General features: G+C 35.6%; 1 pseudogene; it reads left to right on the forward strand.

Moving 5' to 3' along the window:
- Positions 1 to 3,650: 3,650 nt before the first annotated feature.
- LOC120115361 lies at positions 3,651 to 7,517 on the forward strand (annotated as a pseudogene).
- Positions 7,518 to 9,469: the final 1,952 nt, after the last annotated feature.

The following is a 9,469-nucleotide window of genomic DNA, read 5'->3' on the forward strand; positions in this document are numbered from 1 at the left end:
CCATGCATCAATATGTTGTTTTATAAAAAAATACATATATTAGTGAATTTAATAAATTTTAAAAAAAATAATCAAAATCAATATAAAAATAATATAATACTTACCCCTCATTCGAAATAGCCATTATCTTCAACCCCTAATAAAACACCCCACTAAGACCGCTCAAGAAACAAATATGTATTGTCGATTTTGCATATATTAATGTAGCACCCCTGGCTCCGCTCATGTAGATAAAAATCAACTGCGGTCTTAGCCCAAACGGTATTATCCATAATTGTGTTCGGTAGTATGCATATCTCCTACTGAGGAATGGTACTGGCCGATAACTGACACGAAAGCCAATTCTGATCCATCATACCGGGTACAAGAGGGGGTTTACCAATATGTCGAATGTCATATGGATCCTAAACGGTGGGAGGTGGATCCTGAACGATGGGAGGGGCCTCTTGAACGACGGGATGGGCCTTTTGAACGATGACAGGTAAATCCTAAACAATAGGAGGTGGATCCTAAACAATGGTAGGTGGATCAGGCTTCTTCTTATGCAGTCTTGGAACTATTGGGGTGAAAAGAGACGTAATGGCACGTCCACAACGTCTGATGTGTGAACCCTGTCGTGCAAGAAAAACCTGACATAAAGCACCTACCTTATTGGGCCGCTAAAAATAAATTAATATATAAATAAATAAATAAATAATACCGAAAAAAGGTTATTTGCATTTTTAGTTTAATATTTCTTATAAAATTAAACAAACTTACCTCATTGTGTAGAGTATGAACCTCATTCTGCAATGATGAAACAATCTCACATAGAGCAACTACCTCATCATGTAAAACAGATACCTCACCACGTAAACCACCATTATCATTGCGTAAAATAGCTACCTCACCACGTAAAGACCCTACCTCATCACGCCATGAACCATTGTCGTCACGTAAAGCACTGACCTCATCACGTAAAGCACTGACCTCATCCCGTGGAGGTGGAGAACGGGGAGATAAATATCGTGGCATCTTTGTCGGTCGCCTATCATGAGGTGATGGTGGAGAAGAGGCTCGATGATGTGATGGAATAGGTGATGGCTCTCGGTGTCAAGGTGTAGAATTGGCTCGATCAGGTGATGGATCTCGGTGTCAAGGTGTAGAATCGACTCGATCAGGTGATGGATCTCGGTGTCGAAGTGGAGAAGAGGCTCGATGAGGTGATGGATCTCGGTATCGAAGTGAAGGGTGCTCATCATCTGTACCATCAAAAAAATACCTACTAGGTTGCCACCAATCAGTGGCAAGCTCAGCCTCTGTGGGTGTCAATGTCTGTAATGGATAGTTTGCCTCCTAACAATATAAAAGCCCAAACAAAGTCAAACGTCTACTAGTAATAACTTGTTTATATATGGTAGTATTTGTGTTAACTTACATCATTCATCTTCGTATATGGTAGTAAATCTTCCCAATCCAACAACCAGATCCTCCTCCAAGTAATAGCCCTAGGAATATCATTTGAATTCTTGATGGCATAAGTACACATGCTGGGAAATGCCTCAAATATCCAAATCTACAAACAATATAATACACAAACATTAATTTTAGTAATTGTTAAATAATTCATTTTGGAAACATTATATAGAAATTCTTACCTTAAAGACCCAAATAAAGTATGCCAGTAATATTAAATCCTAAGAAATAGGTTGTCTGCCCTCTTTGGCTAAAAAGCGGCATACAAAAGTAACAAAAGGCATACTCGGACAACATCAAGGTCATCCATCCGTGTAAAACCATCTTTAAGAAGTAATCTTCTCAAATCGTCGACGTGTAAAGTGACCTTCACCTTTTCCAGCTCAGGAAAAACCCGAAATAACCATGATGGGCGGGCGATATGACTAGTGTACGGACCTAATTCATCGTGTCATCCAAAACGTAGACCAGTGACTAAGCAAAACTCCTCCCGCCCAAAACGAGTATACGTCGGTGGAAAATGAAACCATATCTCCTTACCACCACGTTATATCCCCTCGGGTAGATCGTTGGTCATGGTCTGAAGAAACAAATGAGTCAACATAGAATCTCCACCTGGATGTTGTACTTTCAGCCATGGCTCGAAACAAGTATTCTCAAACAAATTTCTTTGGACAGTTGTAAGTGTCAACGCAATTGTAGTGGCTTGGCTTAATTTATTCCTTAAAGTCAATGCAGCCGAAAAAATTCCTAACAAAAAAAATAAATATACCAAGTTAGATATACTAATAATATACCAAAAACTAAAAATTATACACAATAAACAAACATGATATTAAATAGAGAAAATATAGCCAAATATGTTTCAAACTAGCCTGGTATTCACCCAAGTCATTATTCTATCATAGTTCACAAAATGCATCAGATAACATTCCAGAAGTAAGTATAAACATTTAAAAGGACAATATATAGGTTTAGTGCAGGTTCAATGACAACATTCTAGAAGAGTAGTAGTTTATTCTTGAAACTTAAATTCGCAACACTGTGAAGTTAGTATTTGTCTTTGTTTTTTTTGTTGAAGTAATGCAATTCATTCAAATTTCAATTTGCAGAAAAAAAGTAGTTTATTCTTGAAACTTAAATTCGCAACATGAAAATCACAACTCGAAAATGAAATTCGAAACGCAAAAATGATATTCGCAACGTGAAAACTAAAATCGCGTTGCGAATTTCATTTTCATGTTGCGAATTTAAGTTTCAAAAACTACTATTCTTCTGCAAATTGAAACTTGAATGAATTGCATTACTTCAACCAAAAGACAAATACTAACTTCACAGGGTTAAAGACTAAACCGTTTAGCAGTATTGGCAGCAACAAAATGAATTTACTAAGCAATCTAAGTGAAATGGTTAATCTATATATTGAAATTACGAGTAAATTTATCATCAATTTAAATATGAAAATCTAATAATAATACAAAAATTGCAAAATAAAAATAATTAAAAAAACTAACCCTCGGTGGTTGATTTTCTATTTGTGGCCGTAATAGTTGTGAGAGGGTGGCTCTGAGAGATAGAGATGAAGGGGGGGTTGCCGGATATGGGGATGGATGTCGTTGGAGATGGGGACAGATGTCGCCGTAGAGAGTGAAAGATGGAGATGAGACTGAGTTGTGATTTAAAGTTTTAGGTTATGAGTTACGATTTAGGGTTTTAGGTTATGAGTTGCGATTTAGGGTTTTAGGTTATGAGTTGCGATTTACGGGATATACTGTTTACATTTGTGTTGCGAAATTAATATTCATGTTTCGAATTTGAAAATAAAATTCGCGTTGTGAAAAAAAACTCGCTTTGCGAATTTGACTCCTGTGTTGCGAATTCCAAATTCGCGTTGCGAAAAAGAAATTCGATTTGCGAATTTCAAAACTGAGTTGTGAATTTAGAAACTGTATTACGAAATTGAAGTTCGTGTTGTGAATTTAAAATCGCGTTACGAATTTATTAGTTATTTTTGTAAATCTAAAAAAAATTAATTAAAATCATATATTAAAAAACATTTTCAGTTAGTCAATTATTTTCACATAATTATTTCATTCTTCACGCAAATAATCAAATCTAAAGCCCATAAAAGCCTAAAAGGTTAAAACTCTTGCTTGGCTTCTACTTTCTCTTTTGTCCTTACCAAGTTTAGCTCTTGGTTAACTATCATGCTCACTCTCTGATCTTCAAATTCAATGTTTCTCGAATACCCTTTTTGTTTTTGTTATTATTGAAACAGAAAATGGATTCACTTCATGATTCAATATCAGCGACGGCAGCCGCTCCCAACGGCAACCCGGTGCCGCCGTTTCTCAGCAAAACTTACAATGTGGTGGATGACCCATCGACCGACTCGGTCGTGTCGTGGAGTAGCGCTAACAACAGTTTCGTGGTCTGGAAAGTGCCGGAGTTTTCAAGGGACCTTTTGCCGAATTATTTTAAGCACAACAATTTCTCCAGCTTTGTCAGGCAGCTCAATACTTATGTGGGTATTTCCTTATTTATGCTTATTTGATTCCTATTTCCTCTTATTTTTAATAAATATCGTGATTTTTATTCATTCGGATAGTTATTGGGCCTTAGCTTTAGGTTACATAGACCTGCTTGGAATTCGAAACTAAGACCAATAAGATGTATTTCTTCGAGGATGATTGCAGATATTTCGTTTGATTTTTTTTTATTTTAGGGTCTAGTTTTGATTTTTTATTCAAGAACCCATACAGATGTTGGATCATGAATTTATAGTATAACTTTCGATTTGTTGTGTGAGATCAATTTAATGGAATATGGATTTTATAGTTCTTCTTTGAATGTTAGATCATCGATGGCATCAGGATGATTGATTGAAAGCATGCTTCTACCTGGTATACAAATGTGGAAAATTTGAGATGAAACATAGAAATTTAAAATTGAATGTTTGTGTATATGATTTCGGGTTTGGGTCAAATATTTTCAGCTCCAAGGGTTCATGGAGCTAAGGAACTCTTTCTATCTCAGTAAATTCGATATTTTAGACTGTGATTTTCCAAAAGAATTTACTTGTACTGCTGCTATGGGGGTTTCGTTGTTGTTTGATTCTATGAATTGATAAAGCATGCTTTGCTTTAGTGAAAGGCATTTTATTAAGAGGTTCATTATGCAATGTATAGGTAATTACTTCTCGGTGCAACTTCAGATATGGGTACGTTATCTAGTTTCTTTAATGAGAAACATTTATCTTCCAGTTTTCACTTGAATTCGTATCGCCCTGGTTTCCCACTCTTTCCGATCTTGTATAAGCTGAAATGTCAAGTTTAGCGTTCATGTGTTTTATGTGCCAATTTCATGTTTATTAAAAAAAAATCCAAATGCCTGTATTGCTATTCTTCATCGAAAAGTTATATAAACCCTGCAGATATATTTTACAAGCTGTTATTATGTTGTTCCATTTGTTTTTATTCTTTGTTCTTTCTTATTTGATCTAACCGCATGATATGTTTACTCAAAGAATAAGGGCTTCATAAGCTAACATTTTATCTTGCGGATTTCTCTAGTAAGATAATAAACTCGAAGAATTAGCTAAACCAAAAATTTATTTCGCATTTTCTCACATTACCTTTTCTTCTTTTGATTTTTCTTGAAATTCCATTTTCTTTTTAAAATTATTTGTTTAACCAACAAGTGAACAAAGGCATGATGGAGAGAATAGTATTTCTAGGATGCTGCCACAGATTGTAATTTGAAATGCTATTCATTGAGAGGGTTGACATTAGATTTTGACCTTTTTTTGAGCTGAAGAACTCATCAAATTGTAATTGTGTTTGTTATCTGCAGGTTTAAGTATATGCATGTAGTTACTAATTGATTATGGGGAGGCATTCAGGTTCAACTGAGACAGATGATATGTGATTCAAATAGATGTTAAACTTCAATCCTGCTTTACTCGAGCGAATTTGCTAAATTAAGTTAGGCAGATGTATACTATAGTTTGTCTTGATGATTATCATACTTTTTCCCTTTAGGGTTTTAGGAAAGTTGACCCTGACAGCTGGGAATTTGCTAATGAGGGGTTTCTACGAGGTCAAAAACATCTCTTGAAAACTATCAGCAGGCGGAAACCTGCTTATGTCCAGAGTAGTCTGCAACCTCAAGTTCAGAGCTCATCTGTTGGAACTTGCATTGAGGTTGGGAAGTTTGGGCTTGAAGAGGAAGTTGAAAGACTTAAGATAGACAAGAATGTTCTCATGCAGGAACTCGTTAGTTTGAGGCAGCAGCAGCAGGCGACGGATAACCAATTGCAAACTGTTGGCCAATGCGTACAGGTGATGAGCAGAGACAGCAGCAAATGATGTCTTTACTCGCTAAGGCCATGAAAAGTCCGAGTTTCTTAAGTCAGCTTGTATGCCAACAAAATGGAAGCAACAGGTTCATTACTGCAGCAAGCAAGAAGAGGAGATTGCCCGGGCAGGATGAAGAAAATTTAGCTAGTGAAACTGGTGCCATATCTCCTAATGGGCAGATTGTAAAGTTCCAGCCTTCACTGAATGAGGCAGCAAAGGCAATGCTGCACCAGATATTGAAGATGAATACATCGCCTAGAATAGAACCCCAAATAAATAACTCGGGTGCTTTCATGATTGATGGTGTTCATTCTTCCAACACACCTGACAGTGGGAGCTCCTCCAGTCAGATTTTGGGTGTAACACTTTCAGAAGCCCAACCAGCTTCTGCACAGTCTTATCTGCAAGCGGAATCAGGTTTTCCCACCACTTGTCTGTCAATTGCGGCTTGTCTAACAACCGAGCATGCTAAGTTGATCAAATTTCTCAGACAAATGAGCATAACTCACAGAAACATGGAGTTTTCCCTAATGTTTCTCAAATACAAGGGGTTGATCCCGATAACACTGTTGGACTTACTGATAGAAGTCTGGCAGGATCTGAGAGAGGCAATGAAGCATATCTCGATCCAATATCAGACGTTCTGGATGGTACAATGCCTGTAGAAACTGATGACTTTTCTGCCGATCACGATATGGACATCTTGCTTGATGGAACCCCTAAACTTCCAGCAATTAACGACGCTTTCTGGGAACAGTTTCTTGCAACAAGCCCACTAACCGGGGACACTGATGAAATTAGTTCGAGTTCAGTGGAAAACAGAACAGAGTGGGAACAGAAAGCAGCACCTGTAGGGAAGGAAAATGGATGGAATGGGATTCAGCATATGAACCATCTTACTGAGCAATTGGGCCTTCTTTCATCGGATAGCCACGCAGGGTGATATCCCTCAAATCGGTTACATGCATGTTTTTAAGCTACAATGAGGTAAAAATCTTCAACCGACGGTTATACCGTAGTCCTTACGAACATGGTACGATCCCGAGTCAGTATATCACAAGGCAATGCTCGTTGTTTTAACACTTGATAGTTGTACATGTCATATACCACAAACGTAACAGATGAAGTGGGTGGCTTGCTGAGATTGCTTTTTTTTTTATCTGTAGGCTGTTAACATTTAATGCCATCTTTAATCTGCTATGAGCACAATATAAGAGAAACTATTATCATTTTTTGAGGATCCAATTTACTATGATTTTTGCAGAGGATGATCTATGATGCCTCGGAAAGAGAAACTATTTGTTAAAGTGAGTGATTTTACGTGTTAATTGTACTAGTATCATAAATGCCCTCGACAGTCGGGATCGCCAGCAATAGGGGTAGTTGTGCGAGACTCAGGTCTCAGAGGGGATGGTAATTGCAGGTTGTACAAAGCTCGTCTCTTGTCCCCGTGATGCTGGGTTGGTTGAAGCTCATACCATTTGTTGTGGTCTTCGGTTTGTTATGGAGCTGGGCTTTTCAAAGGTGATTCTCGAAAGTGATTCAACAAATGTCGTTTCGCAGGTCATCAACCCTTGCAGACCTCTCTGTGTTGCAGTTCACTTTGGTGGAAGCTCGTCGTTTGTTGGATTCCAAAACCGACTACTGTCTTCGTTCCATACGGCGTCCTGTAAACGTAGTACATCGCCTGACACAATATGTTGTTGCTACTAATTCGCCTGTTTCCTTTACTTCTGATTGTCCTAGTTGTATTACTTCCAACGTGATTTCAGACACTAATTTCGGTTAATAAACTTATTTAAAAAAAGCATTAATAATATATATATATAATGACGTTTTTTTAACTATAATAATAATAATAATAATAATAATAATAATAATACTAATAATAATAGAAGTATTTTGTCTTGTTCCTGTTTTATCCATAAGAAAATAGGCATAATGTCAAAAAAAATATTATTAATGTTTGATTAAATAGTGATTTTGATTTTTTATAATAGTTCCAAATAATAATTTTATATGTTTATTTTCGAATTTTTCAAATTAATTGAAATATAAAATCCAAATTTTGATGATTGCGTTGAATATGCAATGTAATGCAAAGTTATATAAATCAACTGTTTGATTATTAAACAAATATAAATTTCTAAATTAATCGGTTATCTCAATTGTGATTTTATACGTGTTTATTTATTTTTATTAAATTCAAAAATAGTTATTACTTAAACAAATTTAATATTTTTACATTAGCACCAATCAAAGAGATGTGCAGGGATGAAGTCCGGATTTCAATTCAATGGGGATAAAGTATAATTAACAATAGAAAATGATGAACACAATCAAAATAAATCAAAATTTAAAGGCCTAATTAGATAATTATCCCTAAATTATTTAATGGTAAAAATTTGGGGTGGCCTACTTGGCTCCGTCCCTGGATATTTGTCACTCTTTGATCGGTTATGAATGATCAATGTTTTAAATAGTTAATATTTTTTAGTTAATTTCTCCTTGTTCATTAGATTTTGTTACTTAGGTGTTTCTACTTGTTTTCTATGCACGACCCTATTATATAAATTACACTTGAAAGACAAAGTTCTGCACCTTTTTTATTTTTCCAGAATCATAGGCGACCTAGTGGGCATGAAATTGGGAATGAAAGCACTAACGTGGAATCCAGTCAACATCTTCTAAAAGGTCTAGTTAGCATTTTCGTGGAAGCAGAAGACTTAGCAGCAAATTCAAATTGAAATTCAGGATTTATCTTTTACTTTTTCTTTATTTTTCTTTTGTAAGTTTTATTTTTAAAATCCTAAGCATGGTTTCTACCATGCTTAGTGAAGTTTTTTCATAAGCCAAAGGCTAAAGCGATGACTCAATTCCTAACGTAAGAATTGAAAAGCACCTCATACCCTTAGGGTTAAATTTCCCAATTTTCTGGAAACAAGATTGGCGGATTGTCTTTCATAAAATCAAAACGATTTCACTTCAAAAATAGATTTTGGCTTAAATGTTGTTATGGTTTAACGTTGGGATTATAAAATCAATTGATTTGAATTCCCTATAACACACTTAGCGATAGAACGCTAAGGAGATATTGGGATCGAGTTCGACTTTCATAGAGAAAGCACAATTAGAGTCGAACTTTTTCAAGCACTTTTAAACTGTTTTGAGTTAACAACAATTTTCGTATTTAATCCAAACAAGGATTGAGATTTCTAAAATATATTTGGGAAAATCAATCACCAAAGTGAAAAGTGAGCTACAAGGATTGAACCTTGCAGACTCAAACTGACACTTAACCGAAGTAAAATCTTATTCAAGGATCGATTTGAATTGAGGCAAAGCTAAAGCCTGAGGCTGATTTTTATTATTTAATTTTCATATTCTTTAAATTCGTTTTCTTTAAATCTCTATTTACTTTTTCAATTTCTAAACAAACCCTTTTTTACTTTATTTGTAAATTCACGCCCATATCAAAAATCAAGAAAAAATCTACATCAACATCTTCCTTAATCCCTGTGGATCGACCCTTACTCTCTTTATACTATATTTTCCTATTTTATCTTGAATTTAATGAATAATTATTTGACATAGAAATGACAAGTGTCAAATTGGAGTCGTTAGCGGGGACTTTGGCAAAAGTTATTAATCATTGT

This window comes from Hibiscus syriacus, unplaced genomic scaffold (assembly GCF_006381635.1).
Source record: "Hibiscus syriacus cultivar Baekdansim isolate YM2019G1 unplaced genomic scaffold, ASM638163v2 tig00110263_pilon, whole genome shotgun sequence".
NCBI lineage: Eukaryota > Viridiplantae > Streptophyta > Magnoliopsida > Malvales > Malvaceae > Hibiscus > Hibiscus syriacus.